Genomic DNA, 24,904 nt, shown 5'->3' with positions numbered 1-24,904 from the left:
TGCCGGTCCACCCACCATCAGATGTCAACTTAACCTGTCTAGGATGAGGGTGCCGCTAGCGGCACTCCCCCACCCCCCCACTGAAAAGGCAGAGCCGCGAAATTCAATTTTTTTTTTTTTTTTTAAATATTTAACTTTCACACATTAAAGTCCAATACAGCTAATGAAAGACACAGATCTTGTGAATCCAGCCAACATGTCCGATTTTTAAAATGTTTTACAGGGAAGACACAATATGTAAAGATGTACATCTATTACCTAAAAACACATTAGCATAATCCACCATCTTTTATTTGTCCACCAACACCAGTAGCTATCACCAATTCGGCTAAACTAAGATATTTATAGCCCCTAACCAAGAAAAAAACTCATCAGATGACAGTCTGATAACATATTTATGGTATGGGATAGGTTTTGTTAGAAAAAAGTGCATATTTCAGGTAGATGGCATAGGTTACAATTGCACCCACCGTCACAAATGGACTAGAGAAACTACATTGAGCAACGTGTTTACCTACTTACTAATCATCAAACATTTCGTAAAAATACACAGCATACACTAATCGAAAGACACAGATCCTGTGAATACAGACAATATTTCAGATTTTCTAAGTGTCTTACAGCGAAAACACAATAAATCGTTATATTAGCATAGCACATAGCACATAGCAGCCCAGCATTGATTCTAGCCAAAGTGAGCGATAAAAGTCAACATCGCCAAAATATATTTATTTTTTCACTAACCTTCTCAGAATTCTTCAGATGACACTCCTGTAACATCATATTACACAATCCATATAGAGTTTGATCGAAAATGTTTATATTTAGCCACCAAAATCATGGTTAGACAATGTGAAATGTAGCCAAGCTGGTGAGAAAATGTCCTTGCGCCACTTAGACAGTGATCTACTCTTATACATAAATACTCATAAACGTGACTAAAAAATATAGGGTGGACAGGGATTGATAGACAATTTAATTCTTAATACAATCGCGGAATTACATTTTTTAATTTATCCTTACTTTTCAATACAGTTTGCGCCAAGCGAAGCTACGTCAAAAAACATGGCGTCCTAAGCCACTAACATTTTTCGACAAACACGATTTATCATAATAAAAATGTCCTACTTTGAGCTGTTCTTCCATCAGTATCTTGGGCAAAGGATCCTTTCTTGGGAGTAATCGTCTTTTGGTGGAAAGCTGTCCTCTTGCCATGTGGAAATGCCAACTGCGTTCGGGATGAACTGGAAGCGTGCCCAGCAATTCACAGCGTTTCAGAAATAAATGTCCCAAAATCGCACTAAACGGATATAAATTGCTATAAAACGCTTTAAATTAACTACCTTATGATGTTTTTAACTCCCATAACGAGTAGAAACATGACCCGAGTAATATTACTCCCTCCACTAATGCTTGGAACAGGTGCGGGTCGGTGTCCTCTAGGCGCATGACGCACCAAGAAAAGAGTGACTAGCCTCAGGGTTTTTTAATTTGTAGTGCCTGTGAACGCGCAATCGACCCCATTCAAATCGTCATCACGTAAAGGCATCCAGGGGAAGACGTAAGCAGTGTCCGTATACTCATAGCAATAACAGTGCCCTTTTAACTGACTCCAGATCAGGGGCCAAAATTTCTGAAATCTGACTCCATGTCAGGGAAATTGCTGTAGAATGGGCTCTGTTCCACTTAGAGACAAAATTTCAACTCCTATAGAAACTATAGACTGTTTTCTATCCAATAATAATAATAATATGCATATTGTACGATCAAGGATTTTGTGGGAAGCCGTTTCAAAAATTACACGATTAGCATAAATAGTCACAACAGCGCCCCCATCCTCAACAGGTTAAATGGTCATGTCTATACTATTGTCTATATTTCTATGGCTTCCTATGGAGTATAAACAGTATAATTAAAACAAACAGATATTCCCATTCAAGGCAACGTTCTCCCTCACACCATCTTTGTGGTACCATTTGAAAGTGGAAATGTCAATTTTATTCCCATTTAAGTACATTTAGTTACCAAAACATGACACCCACCCTGTATTCAAGAACATGTTGTCTCAACCGATGGTGAGCACAACACAAGGCTCTAAGCTACAACCTATGGGAATCTAAAAAAAACAGTAGTTTACGCATTTTTAGATAATTAAAGTTTAAGGTAAAAAATCAAATTAAAATGACAACAAATTGAGTAGTTTGATAATCCTGTTTGTAAGTGATATCAATCTCAACCGTTTATCTTTTGCGGTGATGAAGACATGGAAGTCTGGTACCTTTTTATCTCTTGAATCTTTTGGCATTCGGGTCCAAAAAGTCACTTTCTGAGCACTTATACAATGGGACAATATGGATGTCAAGTTTGCTTCAAATCAAAAGGGGTGCTGTCAAAAAGAGATTCCAATTGATTTACCCTCTTAGTTCCAGTTTTCACAAATAAACAGATTTGTACTACAGTTCCTGTCAAGATGCTTATTTGCATACACAAATGAGCTGTGCATAAGAACCATATGTAACCATAATGTGTGTCTAGGTCTGTGAGCACATACTGTTCATTCTAAGTTTACCATTCTAGTCATTTAGCAGAAGCTCATATCCAGAGCGAATTACAATTAGTACATTCATCTTAAGATAGTTAGGTGAGACAATACATCACAATTGTATCAAGTACATTTCCCTCAACACATTTCTTCCAGATGTTTTTGAAAGATGGGCAGAGACTCCACTGCCCTGACTTTAGGGGGAAATTTGTTCCACCAAGTTGCAGGAGTTTGATGGCAGAAGCTGGTAGCCCAGCCAAAAGAGTTGCAGTAGTTTAGACGTGCCTGGATTAGGACCTGCGCCGCTTCCTGTGTGCGGAAAGGTTGTACTCTGAAGAGAGTGAACTGCTTTGATGTTTGCAGAGAATGGCAGTGTTGTGCAGGGTCACGTCAAGGTTCTTTGCACTCTGGGAGGGGGGCACCTTGGAGTTGTCAACTGTGATGGAGAAGTCTTGGAGCGGGCAGGCCTTCCCTGGGAGGAAGAGCAGCTGTGTTTTGTTGAGCTTGACGTGGTGGGCCGACATCCAAGCTGAGATATGCCAGGCACTCAGATGCGTGTCTCCACCTGGCTGTCAGAAGGGGGGGAAGGAGAAAAAGTAGTGTCATCTGCATAGCAATGATAGGAAGACCATGAAAGGATATGACAGAGCAGAATGACTTAGTGTATAGAGGAGCGGGCCTACAACTGAGCCCTGGGGGACACCAGTAGTGAAAGTACGTGGTGCAGACATCGAGTCAGCTTTGGCAGAGTGGAAAACAGTCTCTGATGAGTGACACGACTTGAAGCGTAACTGGTTAAGATCAACAAGATTGTTCTGAGAGTGATAACAAGAGTTACAGCACGCTCAAGTGTTTTGGAAAGAAGAAAAGGGATACCGGTCTGTAGTTGTTGACGTCAGAGGGATGAAGTGTTGGTTTCTTAAGGAGAGGCAAACTTGAAGTCAGAGTGGACGCAGCCAGTGGTCAGGGTGGAGTTGAGGCAAGTGAGGAATGGGAGAAGGTCTGTAGAGATGGTCTGGAGGAGGTGATGGGGTCAAGTAGACAGGTTGTTGGGTAGCCGGCCTTCATTAGTCGCAGGATTTCATCTAGAGAGAGAGGGGAGTAAGAGGTCAAGTAGTTCTGTGGGAGTTATGGCCCCCGAAACAAACATGACCTGCCGCGCTGCTCTGCTTCACTGCTTCTTAACACAGTGCTCACTTAACCCAGAAGCTAGCTGCGCCAATGTGTTGGAGGAAAGACTGTCCAACTGACAACTGAGATCAGCTTGCAGGCGCCCGGTCGGCCACAAGGAGTCGCTGAGCATGATGAACCAAGGAAATCCCCCGGCCAAACCCTCCCCTAACCCGGACGACGCTGGGCCAATTATGCGCCACCCCATGGGGCTCCCGGTCACGGCCAGCTGTGACACAACCTGGGATCGAACTGGAGGGTGTAGTGGCGCTTTAGACCACTGCGTCACTCGGGAGGCCATATCGTATTGTTTTGACAATATCGCAATGTTATTTTTGCGCTAATTGGCTGTACCAATTACTACACCAAAACTACAGTATTTTTCCTTCATATTATTGTTCTCCAACTTCTTTTTAAATAGATTGATTAAAATGCATTTTCTCATGACTCTCTGTTGTGCCTCTGCAGCAGATCAAATGGTGAGCAATATGCTTGGAACATCGATTTGCAATACATACAGAATCGTAACACGTATTGTATTGGCACCTAAGTATCGTGATAATATCGTATCGTGAGATTCCTGGCAATTCCCAGCCCTAGTATTAAGTAGCCACCGGATTGGCTGATGGTGTAAACCCCCTGGACAGGATGCGAGTATCGTAGGCGACCTTTGAGTTACCCTAGGCATATTACTCCTTTATGGCCCTGTGTGTGTGTGAATAACCCAGATCCTCCACTGTGTGTGCAGCAGCAGACTGGCCCAGTTGTGCTCATAATTATGACAGTTATTCACTCTTAGTGGCTCTTTTTAAACATGGTCAAGCGCTTGATGTGACCCCCTGGCCAGCTGCCGCTCTCTAAATATTCCTCTTTTTCAAGTCTTAGGGGGTTTCAGCAGCGGTGAACCTGTGAGGAACAGTCCTTTTTTCTCTTTCTTTTTCCCCGTATCATGGCTGACGTCTTTTAATGTCTATCCCCATCTCTCCCGTCCCTTTCCGCCCTCTGCTTAATTTGTCTTCAATCCTTTCTCGTTTTGTTTCTATCCTCTCCTTGTCTGCTGCTCCCCTTCTCTCTTTTTCATCAGCCTGTAGTACATCGACCCATCTTTCATCCTGCCTCTCATCTCCCATTCTTCCTCTCACTTTGCTTTTTCTGCTTTCCATTTGTTTTCTTCTTACACTTTTGTTTCCCCCCGCTACTCTCCTGTCTCTCTCAGCTCCATCCTCCTCTCCTCCCCTCCTCACCATCCAATCCCTGCTCTCTCAAGCTGAGGAGATGTAGGTTTGCTCTGCCATGGAGTCTTGACAGGATGGATGGCAGTGGGTGTCTGTGTTGTCATCTCATCTCCCCTCCCCTCTCCAACCTGACTAAACGATAAGGCTCACTGGTGGACAGACAGACAGACAGACAGGCCGGGGCAGGGAGTGCAGAGGCAAGGAGGGTGGCAGGGCGAGGCCCCAGCGTTTACCCAACCTGATTACAGGATCACACACTGCAGGTCAACCCTCATTTCCTGGAGTACCAACTCATTACCACACCGCTGACCAATGCCTATCAGTCAGGAAGGGAGGGGAAGAGAAGAAGCAAGGCGGGAGACGGATGCATAGAGAATGAGTACAGGTCAGAGAAAGGAGAAGAGGGGGTGAAGGAGGGATGGCCAGAAGAGATCGAGATGAGAAAGCACAGAGTAAATGATCATAAGTCATAGACAGGGCAAGGAGGATAGCTTTTGCAGTGAGCCAAGGGGATTTTAGTCTCCGATTCAGAGGTAGTAGATCTAAGTAGCTGTTCCGCTGTTATGTAGGTCTGAAGGCTGGTTTAGCCAGATGACTTTCACTGTACAGACCAACCAGGAAGGCTCTGCCCACCACAGGACCACGGAGACGCACCCTCTTCACCTCACACAGTTGACTCATTATTTTGTACACAGTCTGACACAATCACAGCATATTGTCAGACCTAAGATTCTCTTAATCCCCATTTTGCCTGTTAAAATGGTGTTTGAACCAGGAGGCATTAGTGATTTTGGACCCAAAAAATATCGACCGGACTCATGCTTCTGTTGTCAGGTTTTGAATACACATCTGCTTGTCCAGTCAATAAGAACACTCACATATTCATTGCAGGTGAGCTATTGATCAAGCCTCTGTCCCCCTGAGACACACACCTCTGAGAATAGCACTGCCTCTCACATTCCGTGCTTGCATTTTGCCTCTATATTTTGCATCGGATTGACATTTGTGACTGGCTTGTGTAAACCTGAGGGTGATAAGAGGATTCCTTCAGTCCACCTCTCTTCTCTCTGAGTGTCAGACCCAGGGGCTATGGCAGGGTCTGGATTAAAGACAGGGGAAGAGTGTTCTTTATTCAGAACATGTCACAGAGAGACTTTGTTAGTCAGAATGGTATTGCACTTGGCTTCGCGTTGTGATTCAGGTTGGATTGGCTTTCTTCATGGGCTCAAGTTGGGCCTATTTGTTTTAGATTAATGCTCTGAATCAGTACTTTGTCTTACAAACCAGAAGAGCTTGAAGTGTCTCACATCTCTCAGCTATTGTCTTTGTACATGTCTGTAAATGATATAATAATGATATAATTTAAGATACGAGTACATATCTTAAAGGGACCATACAACCTGATGAAGTCTATCTCCTGTTCAGTTATGTAGGAGTCTCTGCAGGAACTAGAAGTGCTAGTGTGTGTATTACTAGACATTAGGGATGTACCGATATGACATCCAATATCATATTCATTGTCAAAAAAAACTATACTGATAACACATTTTGGGGAATATTCAGAGGTGGCAACTTTCCATGGGAATTGATATTAATACCATTTAAATGTAGATGTTTTTTGCATTGGATATATTTACCATATCATATGGAGACAGAAACATAAACCTTTTACCTTATCATAAGTAGACATAATTGCAAATGAGTAAATCCTTACAATAGAAATAAAAAACGATTTTAGTTACAAATTGAACTTTAACTTCTCTGGGGCAGGTGGGACGCAAACGTCCCACCGGCCAATAGCCAGGGAAAATAGAGCGCTCCATATTCAAATAACATGATATAAAAATCTAACTTTCATTAAATCACACATGTAAGATACCAAATTAAAGCTACACTCGTTGTGAATCCAGCCAACATGTCAGATTTCAAAAAAGCTTTTCGGCGAAAGCATAAGATGCTATTATGATGATAGCACATCAGTAAACAAACAGAGTAGCATATTTCAACACTACAAGCACGACACAAAACGCAGAAATAAAATATAAATCATGCTTTACCTTTGACGAAATTCTTTTGTTGGCACTCCAATATGTCCCATAAACATCACAAATGGTCCTTTTGTTCGATTAATTCCGTCGATATATATCCAAAATGTCAATTTATTTGGACCGTTTCATCCAGAAAAACACAGCTTCCAACATTCGCCAAGTCACTACAAAATATATCAAAAGTTACATGTAAACTTTACCAAAACATTTCAAACTACTTTTGTCATACAACATTAGGTATTTTTAAACGTTAATAATCGATCAATTTGATGACGGGATGATCTGTGTTCAATACAAAAAGAAACCAAACTGACGCAACTTTTTTCATAACGTGACTCTCTCCAAAAATGTACTTCATGTGACCCTCATTTACGATAGCCCTACTTCTTCACTACACAAAGGAATAACCTCAACCGATTTCCAAGGACTGGTGACATCCAGTGGAAGCGGTAGGAACTGCAAGCAAGTCCATTAGAAATCTGGTGTCTCTAAGAAACTTCATTGAAAAGACAGTGACGTCAAAAAAATACAAATTCTGAATGGTTTGTCCTCAGGGTTTTGCCTGCTACATAAGTTCTGTTATTCTCACAGACATGATTCAAACAGTTTTAGAAACTTCAGAGTGTTTTCTATCCAATGCTAATAATAATATGCATATATTACTCCGTCTCATGCAACCACTAGAGTGAGAGCACCGCCAGCATTCAAAAGTGACCAAAACATCAGCCAGGAAGCATAGGAACTGAGAAGTGGTCTGTGGTCACCACCTGCAGAATCACTCCTTTTTTGGGGGTGTCTTGCTAATTGCCTATAATTTCCACCTTTTGTCTATTCCATTTGCACAACAGCATGTGAAATTTATTGTCAATCAGTGTTGCTTCCTAAGTGGACAGTTTGATTTCACAGAAGTGTGATTGACTTGGAGTTACATTGTGTTGTTTAAGTGTTCCCTTTATTTTTTTGAGCAGTGTATATTAATTTTTTCACTAACCTTCTCAGAATTCTTCAGATGACAGTCCTGTAACATCATATTACACAATGCATATAGAGTTTGTTCGAAAATGTGCATATTTAGCGGCACAAATCGTGCTTATACAATGAGAATAGTGTCCATAACGTCAAGCAATCTGTCCGGCGCCATCTTGGAGAGGCACCTATTCTAATCGAAAACTATTCATAAACTTGACTAAAAAAATACAGGTTGGACAGCAATTGAAAGACAAATTAGTTCTTAATGCAATCGCTGAATTACATTTTTTAAATTAACCTTACTGCGCAATACAGGCTGCGATAACGCAAGGCTACACTGCAGGAAATGGCGTCTTATGCATTTGACATTTTTCAACAGAACAATGAAGAAACTCCATTTCAACTCTCCCTATTCGCTGACACCAAGTGGAAGGCGTATGCAGTGCATCTCAACCAATAGAGGACAGGCAAATTAATACACAGGTCTCAGATCAGCCAGCAAAATTCTGCATTCTGACATACACATAGGAAAATTGCTCTAAGTCCAGTTCTGTTTCACCCACAGATATAATTCAAACGGTTTTAGAAACTAGAGAGTGTTTTCTATCCAATAGTAATAATAATATGCATATTGTACGAGCAAGAATTGAGTACGAGGCCTTTTTGAAATGGGCACCTTTTATCTGGCTACTCAATACTGCCCCTTGAGCCCAAACAGGTTAATGCACCTGTTTCCATAAACATTTATCTTACAAAGGAGTTGGTTAATCTAACTGATTAACTATTTATCTGTATTTGGAATTGTATTTGTTGTTTTTTTTGTTTCCTAATCTTTACAGGAAAATGCCATGGGCACAATCTGATGTGTGGAGACATTTCACTGCAGCTAATGTAGAAGGAAAATCTGTGTTTTTGGCCTTTCTAGGGAGTTTTTCCTAGCCACCTTGCTTCTACACATGCATTGCTTGCTGTTTGGGGTTTTAGGCTGGGTTTCTGTACAGCACTTTGATATATCAGCTGATGTAAAGGGCTATATAAATACATTTGATTTGTACATTTGCAAATACTATGCCAAATCATGTGTGAAGAATGCAACAAAGACGCAGAATCATCTGGCCAAGTGCATAAAGTTCCCTCAGCGCTTACAACAAGCAACCTCTGACAAACGTTTCTCTACTTCTATTCAAGGTGAAAATGATGAATCAGACTCCTTATTGATAGCAACAGCTCATGGTCCTCCTGGAATCAGATGTTGTTTTGACTCAATGGAGGAACGTAGTCAGAGAAATGTCGATGAATGTCTTGCTCGAGCGGTGTATGCAACTGGTTCACCACTGATGCTCACAGGCAATGTGAATTGGAAGAGATTTCTGAATGTTCTTTGCCCAGCATACACCCCTCCAACCAGACATGCTTTATCTACTCTGGATGCAGAGTTCAACAGAGTTCAAGTGAAGGTCAAGCAAATCATAGAGAAAGCAGACTGTATTGCAATCATCTCTGATGGGTGGCTGAATGTTTGTGGGAAAGGAATAATTAACTACATCATCTTCACCCTCAACCAGTATTCTACAAGAGCACAGACATAAGGGACAACAGACATACCGGTCTCTTTATTGCAGATGAGCTGAAGGTAGTCATCAATGACCTTGGACCACAGAAGGTATTTGCGCTGGTGACAAATAATGCTGCTAACATGAAGGCAGCTTGGTCTAAAGTGGAGGAGTCCTACCATCACATCACACCCATTGGTTGTGCTGCTCATGCATTGAATCTGCTCTTCGAGGACATCATGGCACTGAAAACAATGGATACAGTCTACAAGAGAGCCAAGGAAATGGTTAGGTATGTGAAGGGTCATCAAGTTATAGCAGCAAAGTGAGAAGAATAAGAGCAGCACATTGAAGCTGCCCAGCAACACCCGTTGGGGTGGTGTTGTCATCATGTTTGACAGTCTCCTGGAGGGGAAGGAGTCTCTCCAAGAAATGGCCATATCACAGTCTGCCGATATGGACAGCCCCATCAAGAGGATCCTCCTGGATTATGTATTTTGGGAGAGTGTGGTAAGCAGCCTGAAACTCCTGAAACCTATAGCAGTAGCCATTGCACGGATTGAGGGAGACAATGCCATCCTGTCTGATGTTCAGACTCTGCTTGCAGACGTAAGAGAAGAAATCCGTACTGCCCTTCCCACTTTACTGTTGCTCCAAGCAGAGGAAACTGTAGTTCTGAAATGCATCAAAAAGCATGAAGACTTCTGCCTGAAGCCCATACACGCCGCAGCGTACATGTTGGACCCCAAGTATGCTGGCAAGAGCATCCTGTCTGGTGCAGAGAGCAACAAGGCCTATGGTGTCATCACTATTGTGTCTCGCCACCATGGCCTGGATGAGGGCAAGGTTCTAGACAGTCTGGCGAAGTACACTTCCAAGCAAGGGCTTTGGGATAGAGACGCAATATGACGTGCCAACATATCTCATCAGCCACCTGGTGGAAGGGACTCTGTGGATCTGAGGCTCTTTCCCCTGTTGCCTCCATCATCCTCCAAATCCCAACAACATCAGCCGCCTCGGAGCGCAACTGGTCCTTGTTTGGGAACACACACCAAAGCACGCAACAGGCTGACCAATGCAATGGTTGAAAAATTGGTGGCCATCTGGGCCAATTTGAGGCTTTTTGAACCTGACAACGAGCCATCCTCAACAAGGTTGGAAAGTGACAGTGAAGATGAGGCCTAAGTCTGATGTTCAAGAGGTGGACATTGAGGAGGTCCAGGGAGAAGACATGGAAGCCTGAGAGGAAGACAACCAAAGCTTAAGTTTCTAGACTATAATTTTACAGATGTATGTTGAAAATGTTTTGGGAGATGTGATAGCTCGTAGGTGATCAACCAGGATTTCATCATACATGTCAAGCAGTGAAGTTTCAGCTGTCTGTCCAATGCCTCGCTTCCTCGGTGCGCACTGTCACTGTGTCCGTGTCCATCTTGTCCAGCTGTGTATGTAACATTTCACATAAACCCTGTTTCTTGTCTGCATCGAAGTAGCGGTTCTTGTACCTAGCATCGAGATTGATGGCAACATTGTAAAGAGGCTCAGAGACAATGCCACCAAATTGCTTGTTCACAGCCTCGAGTAGTTTTGTAAGTTTTAACCCCCCCCGGTCTGTCGGCAGTTTTGTTGAGCAGGCGTTTCAATGCCATGGGTATCACGTCTGCTGCAGACAGTTGATTAGCGTTTTTCTCCAGTCAAGTTCAAATGGCGCTAGGAGGGTGTTCATGTTTCAAATATGTTCTCAAATGCCATTGAAATGGCAGCAGCGGTATGAGAACCAGCACATTCTTCAGCATGCAATACGGCTTTCCTCAGTACCAAATCCTCGTCGACCCATTGTGCTGTCAGACTCAGCATGCTCATGGGGCTGGCATCGCTGGTCCAAATGTCAGTCGGGAAGCTAATAGCAGTGAGCTCATAGATGTACGTTTCAACAATACTGTGTAACTCCGGTAGGGCAGCATCTGAAAAAGTGTGTACCGGGGCTCAACCAGTCAGCGAAAGCCAACATCATCCACAACAGAGAAGGGTTGATTGTAAAGGGCATTGAATTCCTTTATCTTGGCGTTAATGGATTTTGCCTTTGAGTTATCTCGCTGTAATGTTCATACTCTTTCAAGTGACTGCTGGACTTGAACTTGTTTAGTTGTTGGAAGAGTTTGCTTAATATTTTTCTGCTTCTCTGTGTAGCGCTGTATTTTTCGTGGCGTCATTACGTCATCTACCTATGTTATATAGGTTTGCACGTCAGCGTTAACATCGGTTTTGCATATTGGCGTAAGACAGCGGGCAGATGTTGGCATTTTTTACTAATATAGGCCTTTTACGATATGCTCACCGATTTATTGTGCATCCCTACTAGACATGATGAAGTGTTTTAATAATCCTGCTGTGTGGCATCGGTCTGGTTTCACCTCAAATCAGACACCTCACTAAATGAATCCCGCTCCTCCATGGGGGAGACGGGGCCACCTCAGCCTTGTCAGGAGAGGGAAGGAGACAGACAGACAGACAGACTTCTCCACCACCAGAGACTGGAATTGTTCAGCCAGGGAGAGAGAGGCCAGACAGACAGCACTGTTATTGGAGTCTCACTGAGATCGTCTAATGATAAAACTACTGTCTGGCTGGACTTTCCTTGCTGAACTTACACTACACATTCACAAAAGTATTATTGTGTGCGTACACGTTAAGTAGAGGTACCTGAGTCAGTTCAGATACACTTAGTCAGCGGTTTGTTTGCATGTCTTGCCTCAAGGTTTTTTGTAATGGTTGTTTTTCACATGAACTCACTCCTCTCGTCTCAATCTCTTGTTTGTGTTCTCGTTCTCTGCAGCCGGACAGGAGGCCCAGGCAAACAGAGGGACACAGCCAGAGACGCAGACAGACAGACGTACAGATAGAGGACTGCTCCCAGACTGACAAACAGGGGGCCCAGCTGGCCCAGCCATGGCATCAGCCAGCAGCACAGATGTTTGAGGGACTTTGATCTGGGTGAGTACCAACTGGGTTGGAGATAAGGGGGGGGAGGGGAGGGGAGGGGGGGTGTACCAACACAAAGAAGATGGGTGATTTTGGGTGGGGCAGTGACTGGTGGCTGGTTTGAAGAGACTGAGGGAAATGTTGAGAGAGAAAAAAATAACTAGGATTGGGAGAATTTTGTTGACAGAGGAAGAAGGTTACATTTAGATGGGAGAAAGTGTCAGATTTAGGGTTTGAATAAACAAATGACGCAAAAAAATGAAAGGAGAGGAAAGAGGACAAGGATAGACAAACGAGGAGAGGAAAGAGGGTGGATGCAAAGCCAGCAGAATTAGATGTAGGTGGCAGCATTGAATCATTCAATATATGATTCAGATGTGTCTGTCTTCAAAAAGCTAAAGTAACACTTCATTTCTAATAAAGGACTTACAGCTGTGAAAAGGGGAATAATTATCACTGTTGGTGTGAGAGATGAGGGAGGGGAGGATATTGTAACTGTAAATGACCAGTGACAGAACTGTAAACTGGAGAGAATGGAGGATTTTTAAGAAATAAAGTGTTTGTAGACGTTCTAGTATACTTAACACATCCTTAAATATGATCTGAAACAACTCTCTAGATGGAACAAAAGGTGAACAGAATCCATTATGTAGAAATTGACCATTGCCCACACAGTGTTTCTCAGATTAACCTCTCTGGGATATTCGGGACGCTAGCGTCCCACAACAACAGCCAGTGAAATTGCAGGGCGCCAAATCCAAAACAACAGATCTCATAGTTAAAATTCCTCAAACATACATGTATTTCACACCATTTTAAAGATACACTTGTTGTAAATCCAGCCACAGTGTCCGATTTCAAAAAGGCTTTACGACAAAAGCACACCAAACGATTGTTAGGTCAGCACTTAGTCACAGAAAAACACAGCCATTTTTCCAGCCAAAGAGAGGAGTCACAAAAAGCAGAAATAGAGAAAATGAATCACTAACCTTTGATCTTCATCATGACACACATAGGACTTCATGTTACACAATGCATGTATGTTTTGTTCGATAAAGTTCATATTTATATCCAAAAATCTGAGTTTACATTGGCGCGTTACGTTCAGTCGTTCTAAAACATCCAGTGATTTTGCAGAGAGCCACATCAATTTACAGAAATACTCATAATAAACATTGCTAAAAGATACCAGTGTTATGCATGGAATTTTAGATCCAAATCTGACAGCAACCGCTGTCAGATTTCAAAAAAGCTTTACCGAAAAAGCACACCATGCAATAATCTGAGTACAGCACTCAGACAACAAAACAAGCCATACAGGTATCTGCCATGTTGTGGAGTCAACAGATGTCAGAAATAGCATTATAAATATTCACTTACCTTTGATCTTCATCAGAATGCACTCAGGAATCCCAGTTCCACAATAAATGTTTGATTTGTTCGATAAAGTCCATTTATGTCCAAATACCTCCTTTTTGTTTGCGTGTTCAGTACACAATCCAAACTCACGACGCGCGGGCAAGTCCATGCGAAAGTTCAGACGAAAAGCCATATTACAGTTCGTAGAAACATGTCAAACGATGTATAGAATCAATCTTTAGGATGTTTTTAACATAAATCTTCAATAATGTTTCAACCGGAGAATTCCTTTGTCTGTAGAAATGCGATGGAACGCAGCTAACTCTCACGTGAACGCACGTGATCAGCTCATGCCAGACACCTGACTCAATTACCTCCCATTCCCCCCTCCTTCACAGTAGAAGCATCAAACAAGGTTCTAAAGACTGTTGACATCTAGTGGAAGCTTTAGGAAGTGCAATCGGACCAAATTTACACTATCTTGGATAGGCAAAGAGTTGAAAAACTACAAATCTCAGATTTCCCATTTCCTGGTTGGATTTTTTCTCAGGTTTTTGCCTGCCATATGAGTTCTGTTATACTCACAGACATTATTCAAACAGTTTTTGAAACTTCAGTGTTTTCTATCCAAATCTACTAATAATATGCATATTCTAGCTCTTAGGACTGAGTAGCAGGCAGTTTACTCTAGGCACCTTTTTATCCAAGATACTCAATACTGCCCCCCTGTCCCAAAGAAGTTAACCTTTCACGAGTATCTACCCCGGGTCCGGGAGCACCCCCCACCCCCCCCCACACTGAGTAGCATCGCTAGCATAGCGTCACAATTAAATAGTAGCATCTAAATATCATTAAATCACAAGTCCAAGACACCTAATGAAAGATACAGATCCTGTGAATAAAGCCACCATTTCAGATTTTTAAAATGTTTTACAGGGAAGACAAAATATGTAAATCTATTAGCTAACCACGTTAGCAAAAGACACCATTTTTCTTTGTCCACCATTTTCTCTCTCCACCAGTAGCTATCTCCAATTCGGCCAAATAAAGATATTGATAGCCACTAACCAAGAAAAAACCTCATCAGATGACAGTCTGATAACATATTTATGGTATAGGATAGGTTTTGTTAGAAAAATGTGCATATTTCAGGTATAAATCATAGTTTACAATTGCACCCACCATCACAACTCGACTAGAATAAATACACAGAGCAACGTGTATTACCTAATTACTAATCATAAAACATTTCGTAAAAATACACAGCATACACTAATTGAAAGACACAGATCCTGTGAATACAGACAATATTTCAGATTTGTTAAGTGTCTTACAGCGAAAACACAATAAATCGTTATATTAGCATACCACATGTGCAAACATTCCCAGAGCATTGATTCTAGCCAAAGAGAGCGATAACGTAAATATCGCCAAAATATATACATTTTTTTCACTAACCTTCTCAGAATTCTTCAGATGACACTCCTGTAACATCACATTACAACATACATATACAGTTTGTTCGAAAATGTGCATATTTAGCCACCAAAATCATGGTTAGTTAATGACAAAAGTATCCCAGCTGGTCAGAAAATGTCGTGCACCATATTAGACAGTGATCTAGTCTTATACATAAATACTCATAAACTTGACTAAAAAATATAGGGTGGACAGCGATAGACAATTTAATTCTTAATACAATCGCGGAATTACATTTTTTAAATTATCCTTACTTTTCAATACAGGTTGCGCCAAGCAAAGCTACACCTAACAAAATGGCGGAACGTGCGTTTAACATTTTTCTACAGAACAACGATTTATCATCTTAAATATTTCTTACTATGAGGTGATCTTCCATCAGTATCTTGGGCAATGTATCCTTTCTTGGGTCTAATCTTCTTTTGGTCGAAAGATGTCCTCTTGTCTGTCGAAATGCCCACTAACGTTCGACCGGGACCCCGAAACGTGCCCGGCGCTTCAAAGTGCACAACAAAGCAATGCCTCAAAATCGCACTAAACGGATATAAATTGCTATAAAACGGTTCAAATTAACTACCTTATGATGCTGTTAACACCTATAACGAGTAAAAATATGACCGGAGAAATATTACTGGCTAAACTAAAGCTTGGAAGGAGGCGAGTCAGATGTCCTTCGCGCGCCAGGCGCAGGCAGCCAAAGGAAGTTACTTCTGGTATTTGGTGATTTATAGAGGCACTGATTGTGCAATCGACTCCATTCAAAGCGGCATCACGTACTGACACCCAGGGGAAGACGTAAGCAGTGTCTGTTTCTCCATAGCATTTACAGTGACCTTTAAACTGACTCCAGATCAGTGGCCAAGATGTCTGAAATCTGACTCCATATCAGGAAAAGTGCTGTAGAATGAGTTCTGTTCCACTCAGAGACAAAATTCCAACGGCTATAGAAACTAGAGAGTGTTTTCTATCCAATAATAATAATAATATGCATATTGTACGAGCAAGAATTGAGTACTAGGCAGTTTAATCTGTAGAGCAAATTATGCTAATGCGAAACAGCACCCCCTATAGTTGCAAGAAATTAAATTACAAGTATGTATGTTAAAATAGTTCTGTGTGCTTATTGTGTGTGAAGGCCCTCGTACATGCTGGTGTGTGTATGAGTGATGTGCGGGGCTGACCCTGCAGTGAGCGCCCTTAGCAGTGATCAGAGACCAGTGTCTCTTTATGGAGACAGAGTAATTAGTTCAGGGCTTTAGAGGACCTGTCACTGGGTTTCTCTCATCCCCCAGCCCCCTTCCACCTCACCTCATCCGCTCCTCTGTCAGTGGCTCCATCCCCTGTCTCCCTCACGGCTGCTCCAGGTAATTGACGCCACTTAAGATCATTGAGTGTGTGTTTTAATTTTTCATATTTTTTATATTCAGTGAATTTGCTACGCTCTGCTTGCTGGTTTCACCACGCCTGACTGTCCCAGCGTCGCTCACCTGACCTGTCACTCACCCTTGGCTGGCCTGCCAGCTGGCTGCCAGGCTCAACGAGCTCCCGACGCTCTGCCTCTCCCGTTCAGCACTGCAGGTGTTGGCCCTCGAGGACCTGGCCTGGCAGTGGATCGGTCCACTCACAATTATTTTAAAGACACTGCATTACAGACACTTTAAAGAGAACAACTATTGTGATATATGTGAGAGAAACAACTCATGCAAGACTAAAAATCTATGGTGGATGAAACCTCAAATCGCTTCATATAGACTTTATCCAAGCTGTTATTGATTGGTATACTTTATTTAGGCATTAAGGCTAGAGGGGGTGTGGTATATGACCAATATGCTTAACCACGATGCAAAGCGGAGTGCCTTGACACAGGCCTTAGCCGTGGTATATTGGCCATATACCACAAAACCCAGAGGTGCCTTATTGCTTTTATAAACTGGTTACCATCACAATTAGAGTAGTAAAAACAAATGTTTTTACGAACTGGGTGGTTTGAATGGCTGAAAGCCATGTTATGTCAGACCGTATACCACGGGTATGACAAAACATTTAGTTTTACTGCTCTAATTATGTTGGGAAACAGTTTATAATAGCAATAAGGCTCCTCTGGGGTTTGTGATATATGGCCAATATACCACGGCTAAGGGCTGTGTCCAGGCACTCCACGTTGCGTCGTGAATAATCACACGCCTTAGCCGTGGTATATTACCATATACCACACCGCATCGGGCCTTATTGCTTAACCTGTTGGGGATGGGGGCGCTGTTTAGACTACTTATGCTAATGTGGCTAATTTTTTAAACGGCTTCCCACAAAATCCTTGATCGTACAATATGCATATTATTATTATTATTGGATAGAAAACAGTCTATAGTTTCTATAGGAGTTGAAATTTTGTCTCTAAGTGGAACAGAGCCCATTCTACAGCAATTTCCCTGACATGGAGTCAGATTTGAGAAATGTTGGCCACTCTTCTGAAGTCATTTAAAAGGGCACTGTCGTTGCTATGACTATACGGACACTTCTTACGTCTTCCCCTGGATGCCTTTACGTGATGACGATTCCAACGGGGTCGATTGCACGTTCACAGGCCCTACAAATGAAAAAACCCTGAAGCTAGTCATTCTTTGGGAGCTGCGTCATGAGCAAAGTGGACACCGGCGCGCACCTGTTCCAAGCGTTAGTTTAGCCTGTTATATTTCTCCGGTCATCTTTTCACTCGTTATAGGAGTTAAAAACATCATAAGGTAGTTAATTTAAAGCGTTTTATAGCAATTTATATCCGTTTAGTGCGATTTGGGGACATTTATTTTTGCAACGATGTGAAAAGTTGGGCACGCTTTTCAGTTCATCCCGAACGCAGTTGACTTTTCCACATGGCAAGAGGACAGCTTTCCACCAAAAGACGATTTCTCCCAAGAAAGGATCCTTTGCCCAAGATACTGATGGAAGAACAGCTCAAGGTAGGACATTTTTATTATGATAAATCGTGTTTCTGTCGAAACATTTTAGTGGCTTAGGACGCCATGTTTTTTGACGTAGCTTCGCTTGGCGCAAACTGTATTGAAAAGTAAGGATAAATTAAAAAATGTAATAACGCAATTGTATTAAGAATTAAATTGTCTATCAATCCCTGTCCACCCTATATTTTTTAGTCACGTTTATGAGTATTTATGTATAAGAGTAGATCACTGTCTAAGTGGCGCAAGGACATTTTCTGACCAGCTGAGCTAAATTTCACATTGTCTAACCATGATTTTGGTGGCTAAATATAAACATTTTCGATCAAACTCTATATGGATTGTGTAATATGATGTTACAGGAGTGTCATCTGAAGAATTCTGAGAAGGTTAGTGAAAAAATTAATATATTTTTGGCGATGTTGACGTTATCGCCCACTTTGGCTAGAATCAATGCTGGGCTGCTATGTGCTATGTGCTATGCTAATATAACGATTTATTGTGTTTTCGCTGTAAGACACTTAGAAAATCTGAAATATTGTCTGTATTCACAGGATCTGTGTCTTTCGATTCGTGTATGCTGTGTATTTTTACGAAATGTTTGATGATTAGTAGTTAGGTAAACACGTTGCTCATTGTAATTATTCTAGTCCATTTGTGATGGTGGGTGCAATTGTAAACTATGCCATATACCTGAAATATGCACTTTTTTCTAACAAAACCTATCCCATACCATAAATATGTTATCAGACTGTCATCTAATGAGTTTTTTTGTTGGTTAGGGGCTATAAATATCTTAGTTTAGCCGAATTGGTGATGGCTACTGGTGTTGGTGGACAAATAAAAGATGGTGGATTATGCTAATGTGTTTTTAGGTAATAGATGTACATCTTTACATATTGTGTCTTCCCTGTAAAACATTTTAAAAATCGGAAATGTTGACTGGATTCACAAGATCTGTGTCTTTCATTAGCTGTATTGGACTTTAATGTGTGAAAGTTAAATATTTTAAAAAAATATTTTTTTTGAATTTCGCGGCACTGGTTTTTCAGTGGGGGGGGGGGGGGGGGTGCCGCTAGCGCCACGCTGATCCTAGACAGGTTAATTATACCATGGCATTGTTAAATACTTGTTTCTGATTGGCTTGAAGGGTATTATAGAGTAAATTATTTCTCTAAAACGCATGGTATATTTGCACGGTAGAATTCAATATAGTTAATTCTTACATGTTCTATGTTTGAGCTGCTTTTGAAAGCAAAGGTCAAATTGAAAACATTATTGGCATTGTTCCATTGGATTTTTCATAATAGCCTCATGGTTTGGTTCGCTAAACAAGCAAGTATGTTTGTTTTGGTTACCAAGGCATCTACTGTAGCTATCTAGTAAACTTTCTAGCTAATTCAGTGGATGTTGAATGCATTTCTTGCGTCGTGTTAAACTATAGCCATGGTATTAAAGGGATAATCAACTAGGGGCTCTATGCATTCTCTAGAAAATAATGCAGCTCTGCCAGCGCGTCGTGGAACACGATTTCCACGTCTTCATTTATTTACATTTTTTACCCCTATTTCGTGGTATCCAATTGGTAGTTACAGTCTTGTCTCATCGCTGTAACTCCCGTACGGAGTCCTCCGAAACACGACCCAACCGAGCCGTACTGCTTCTTGACACAATGCCCACTTATTCCGGAAGCCAGCCGCACCAATGTGTCGGAGGAAACACCCGGCCCGGCACGGGAGTCGCTAGTGAACGATGGCACAAGGACATCCCTGCCGGCCAAACGCTCCCCTAAACCCGACGACGCTGGGCCAATTGTGCGCTGCCCCATGGGTCTCCCGCTCGGCTACGATAGGGCCTGGACTTGATCTCAGAATATCTAGTGGCACAGCTAGCGCTGCAGTGCCTTAGACCACTGCACCACTCGGGAGGCCACATCTTTCATGATTATCGATAGAACGCATAGTACCTCATTAATTATCCCTTACATGATTTGATCCTTTGAGACCACGTAACAATGGACCTATCAGTGATGGGAAAGGAATCCTTAGGACTTGTCTGATATACATATCTAACCCAGTCATTACTCCAACCATATTGCAATTACTCACTAACACATATGCTAACAGACGTATGTGGCAGCTCAACGGCCATATGTGACATTGCAGGTTTACATCTTAAAGGTCCTTTCACAGTAATTATTTTGGGACGTATTACCGCCCAGCGGCCAACTTTGATCAACTGTGCTCTACATTCACTGACTGGCATCGCCTGTCGCTTGGCAACCTGGAAAGGTGTTTGATTCCTCTCCCTTTCTTTCACTCCCTCAATCACTCTCTTCTCTTTCACCTGGTTTCTGTCTCACATTCGGCCTCCTGGTTCTAATTCCAGTTGCTGCGGCAACCCTGCAGCTGTTCTGCCGGTGGCTCCCCCCAGTCTCAAACAGGCTGCTTGTGTGGAGTTGCTTAATGATTAGGTTTTATTTCTATTTCTCCTCCTGAACTGCCACAATCCAACTGTGATCAGCTCCTCTACCACCCTGTCTATCCCTATTTCCTTCTTTCCTTTCCTCACTTCTGCCTATTTTCCCAGCCACACCTTCCCTTATGCATCTACAGGTACTTGCTCTGTGATGTGACGTTTTTTTTTACGTCTACCGGTTTGTGAATTGTCTCCTTTGAGTGGGGACTCTCACTCCATCACTCTCTCCTCGTCATTGTCTGGTGTTGTCACCATGAGTCTGCTGGAACTGAATCAGTCTCGGTGGTGAGTTTGACTGACCGTTATCTGGAGATTGGAATGTGCCAGACTCTAATGACTCCATTAGAGTGTGTTAATCTGTGAGAGGTGTGGCTGGGGGAAAGTTTTAACTCCAGCACAGACTGACAGGATGGACTGGAAGACTAAAGGGTCTGGCTGCTGAGAGTGATGGCTGGAGTATTATGTTGAGGACAAGCTGCAGTGAGGCGAATGGCTAATGTTAAACTAAACTGGTGTGCTCTGAGAAGCAGTGAGGACTTTTAAAATGTCACCCGGCACTGTGTGTGTATGCGCACATCTGTGCACGCCCAACACCAGAGCAGCCTTATCTGCCTGGCATTTCCAACCTCAGAGAATACTGCTGCAGCCGGCACTATCTGATGACTCACCAAAAGGCCTCTCTGAGAGAACATATTGAGAGGCAGCGAGCGCAGCTACACTTAACCTTAACATGAATTAGGAAAGGTCAGACGGGGATGGTGAGGTACGAGGTGGGGAAAGCCACTTACAGCACTGTTATTGTTTGGATCTTATCTTAATAGACTCTGGCTGGGGCCTGCCAGGCAGCTTTGCACAGGGCTCTGTGGCCAGGTAATACACTGATCCTGGATCAGATCAGACTGGATGTTAAGTCGACAACATGCCTCACTGAGATGGCCAAATGGTCTGGAATCAGGTTGCAAAAGTTGCAAAGCTTTACAATTGTGTACATTTGTCGCAGTCCTGAGTCAAGACAGTGTTGGGTCTGAGTACTGACTAGACGCGGTGGCATTTAGAGGCCAGCCACCACACACACACACACCAAGTTGTCTAGATGTACTCAACACTCAGCGTAGTCTCAACACTTCATCACAACCGCAGGGCTTTAAAAAGAAATAGTTTGGCCACAGCTAAAGGGGGTGGCATCTCTATTAGTCTTCATGCACTGCTTCTACACCTTCCACAGAGAGGAGCTGCTCATTCTCAGCATTCACTGTATAACTAACTCACTGTTTAATTCATGTATGGAAGTACGTAAAGCATTTAAAATAGCGCTGCAGAAATGTAAATGAGGGAAGGAGTGTGTGCGTGCGTGCAGTACGAGGTGGAGTGTGTAAATGTGATAATTGGGAAGCAGAGTGACGTCGGGGCACCAGAAGAGTAGCCCCTGTCGCATGGCGAGCAGCAGACGGATAGAGCTGAACTTATTAGTGCTGCTGCCTTCCCACAAGCTGAAAAGAGCAACACGAGAAGGTGGAAAGAGGGAGAGCACGGCGTTTCCTTCTTCACCTCCATCTCCAACCCCCCCTCTTTTCTCTCCCTCCTTCCTTTCTGCTTGTCTACTGTGTTGAGTGTTCATCCAAAAATGGCCAAGAAAAAGGCTGTTGTCCATGTTACTTGTTGTTGTATTGTCTCTGTCCATGCATTACCATTCACTTGGACCCTCCATTATCTGACTAGCCCTTCTATCTCCATTACTAGACACAACTCTGGCGATGGTGTACTACAGTGGCTGACATGCCTATTCCACAGGGGGTTCGTGCTGTTGAATGGTCCTGCTTAGTCTCATTGTGGGGAGGCCCTGTGTTCTCGCTGTTAGAAATGAGGGAGAACCTTCAGAGGTGGGGTGACGGCAAGGGGTGTACCCCTTTATCGCCCTGTGGCATTTGCCCTTGATCGCAGTGTCTCAGCATACCAGCATGACAACTTAAGAGAGGGGTTGATCTTAATTGGCTCTGCTGAAGTATGTGTTTTTGAAGCTGCTATGCTGGTGGCGATTGCAGCTGTAGGCGTTCACATTCTTCCATGACTGTATATTGCTCCTAAAGTAGTTATGTCTCTTTCTTTGAGATGCCTTGTGGAGAGGCAGGTGGGCAGTGGGTGGTCTGGGCCTTGGTGTCTGACCCTCACTGTCAGCTGTGTCTCTGTGTGTTAGGGAGTACATTTAGAAATGACAGGTTTCCATTTTTAATGAGAAGAAAAAAGCCTGACCTCAGCTCAAAACGCTCGCCCCCTTGTCTTTCTGTTTCTCTATGCAGCGGTGGACCTGAGTAGACCCACACACTCTCTGGCTCTCTCGTGGCTCTCTCTCGCGGCTCTCTCTCTCTCTCTGACGCGGCTCTCTCTGGCGCGGCTCTCTCTGGCGCGGCTCTCTCTGGCGCGGCTCTCTCTGGCGCGGCTCTCTCTGGCGCGGCTCTCTCTGGCGCGGCTCTCTCTGGCGCGGCTCTGCTCGGCGCGGCTCGGCTCGGCTCGGCTCGGCTCTCTCTCGGCTCGGCTCTCTCTCGGCTCGGCTCTCTCTCGGCTCGGCTCTCTCTCGGCTCGGCTCTCTCTCGGCTCGGCTCTCTCTCGGCTCGGCTCTCTCTCGGCTCGGCTCTCTCTCGGCTCGGCTCTCTCTCGGCTCGGCTCTCTCTCGGCTCGGCTCTCTCTCGGCTCGGCTCGTCTCTCGGCTCGGCTCTCTCTCGGCTCGGCTCTCTCTCGGCTCGGCTCTCTCTCGGCTCTCTCTCGGCTCTCTCTCGGCTCGGCTCTCGGCTCGGCTCTCTCTCGGCTCGGCTCTCTCTCGGCTCGGCTCTCTCTCGGCTCGGCTCTCTCTCGGCTCGGCTCTCGGCTCGGCTCTCGGCTCGGCTCTCGGCTCGGCTCTCTCTCGGCTCGGCTCTCGGCTCGGCTCGGCTCTCGGCTCGGCTCGGCTCTCGGCTCGGCTCGGCTCTCGGCTCGGCTCGGCTCGGCTCTCGGCTCGGCTCGGCTCTCTCTCGGCTCGGCTCTCTCTCGGCTCGGCTCTCTCTCGGCTCGGCTCTCTCTCGGCTCGGCTCTCTCTCGGCTCGGCTCTCTCTCGGCTCGGCTCTCTCTCGGCTCGGCTCTCTCTCGGCTCGGCTCTCTCTCGGCTCGGCTCGTTCTCGGCTCGGCTCGTTCGGCTCGGCTCGGCTCTCTCTCGGCTCGGCTCTCTCTCGGCTCGGCTCGGCTCTCTCTCGGCTCGGCTCTCTCTCGGCTCGGCTCTCTCTCGGCTCGGCTCTCTCTCGGCTCGGCTCTCTCTCGGCTCGGCTCTCTCTCGGCTCGGCTCTCTCTCGGCTCGGCTCTCTCTCGGCTCGGCTCTCTCTCGGCTCGGCTCTCTCTCGGCTCGGCTCTCTCTCGGCTCGGCTCTCTCTCGGCTCGGCTCTCTCTCGGCTCGGCTCTCTCTCGGCTCGGCTCTCTCTCGGCTCGGCTCGTTCTCGGCTCGGCTCGTTCGGCTCGGCTCGGCTCGCTCGGCTCGGCTCTCTCTCGGCTCGGCTCGGCTCTCTCTCGGCTCGGCTCTCTCTCGGCTCGGCTCTCTCTCGGCTCGGCTCTCTCTCGGCTCGGCTCTCTCTCGGCTCGGCTCTCTCTCGGCTCGGCTCTCTCTCGGCTCGGCTCTCTCTCGGCTCGGCTCTCTCTCGGCTCGGCTCTCTCTCGGCTCGGCTCTCTCTCGGCTCGGCTCTCTCTCGGCTCGGCTCTCTCTCGGCTCTCTCTCGGCTCGGCTCTCTCTCGGCTCGGCTCTCTCTCGGCTCTCTCTCGGCTCGGCTCTCTCTCGGCTCGGCTCTCTCTCGGCTCGGCTCGGCTCGGCTCGCTCGGCTCTCTCTCGGCTCGCTCGGCTCGGCTCGCTCGGCTCTCTCTCGGCTCGGCTCGCTCGGCTCTCTCTCGGCTCGGCTCGCTCGGCTCTCTCTCGGCTCGGCTCGCTCGGCTCGCTCGGCTCTCTCTCGGCTCGGCTCGCTCGGCTCTCTCTCGGCTCGGCTCGCTCGGCTCTCTCTCGGCTCGGCTCGCTCGGCTCTCTCTCGGCTCGGCTCGCTCGGCTCTCTCTCGGCTCTCTCGTGCAAGCGCATGTGAGAGTTAGGCTATATAGAGGAGATTACTGAGTAGTTCGGGTCATCAG

The 24,904-nt window shown here is 44.6% G+C and overlaps 1 protein-coding gene across 1 annotated transcript in view; it reads left to right on the top strand.

Moving 5' to 3' along the window:
* Positions 1–24,904, top strand: part of spop (speckle type BTB/POZ protein) — a 124,288-nt gene that overhangs the window by 26,537 nt on the left and 72,847 nt on the right. Inside the window, exon 2 of the mRNA XM_055898230.1 lies at positions 12,354–12,511. The gene's annotated coding sequence lies outside the window, so the exon portion shown is untranslated. The remainder of the gene's footprint in view (positions 1–12,353; positions 12,512–24,904) is intronic.

The sequence above is a fragment of the Salvelinus fontinalis genome, chromosome 34 (genome assembly GCF_029448725.1).
Source record: "Salvelinus fontinalis isolate EN_2023a chromosome 34, ASM2944872v1, whole genome shotgun sequence".
Classification (NCBI taxonomy): domain Eukaryota; kingdom Metazoa; phylum Chordata; class Actinopteri; order Salmoniformes; family Salmonidae; genus Salvelinus; species Salvelinus fontinalis.
The sequence above is the reverse complement of the archived record's forward strand: the minus strand, read 5'-3'. Positions and strand labels throughout refer to the sequence as shown.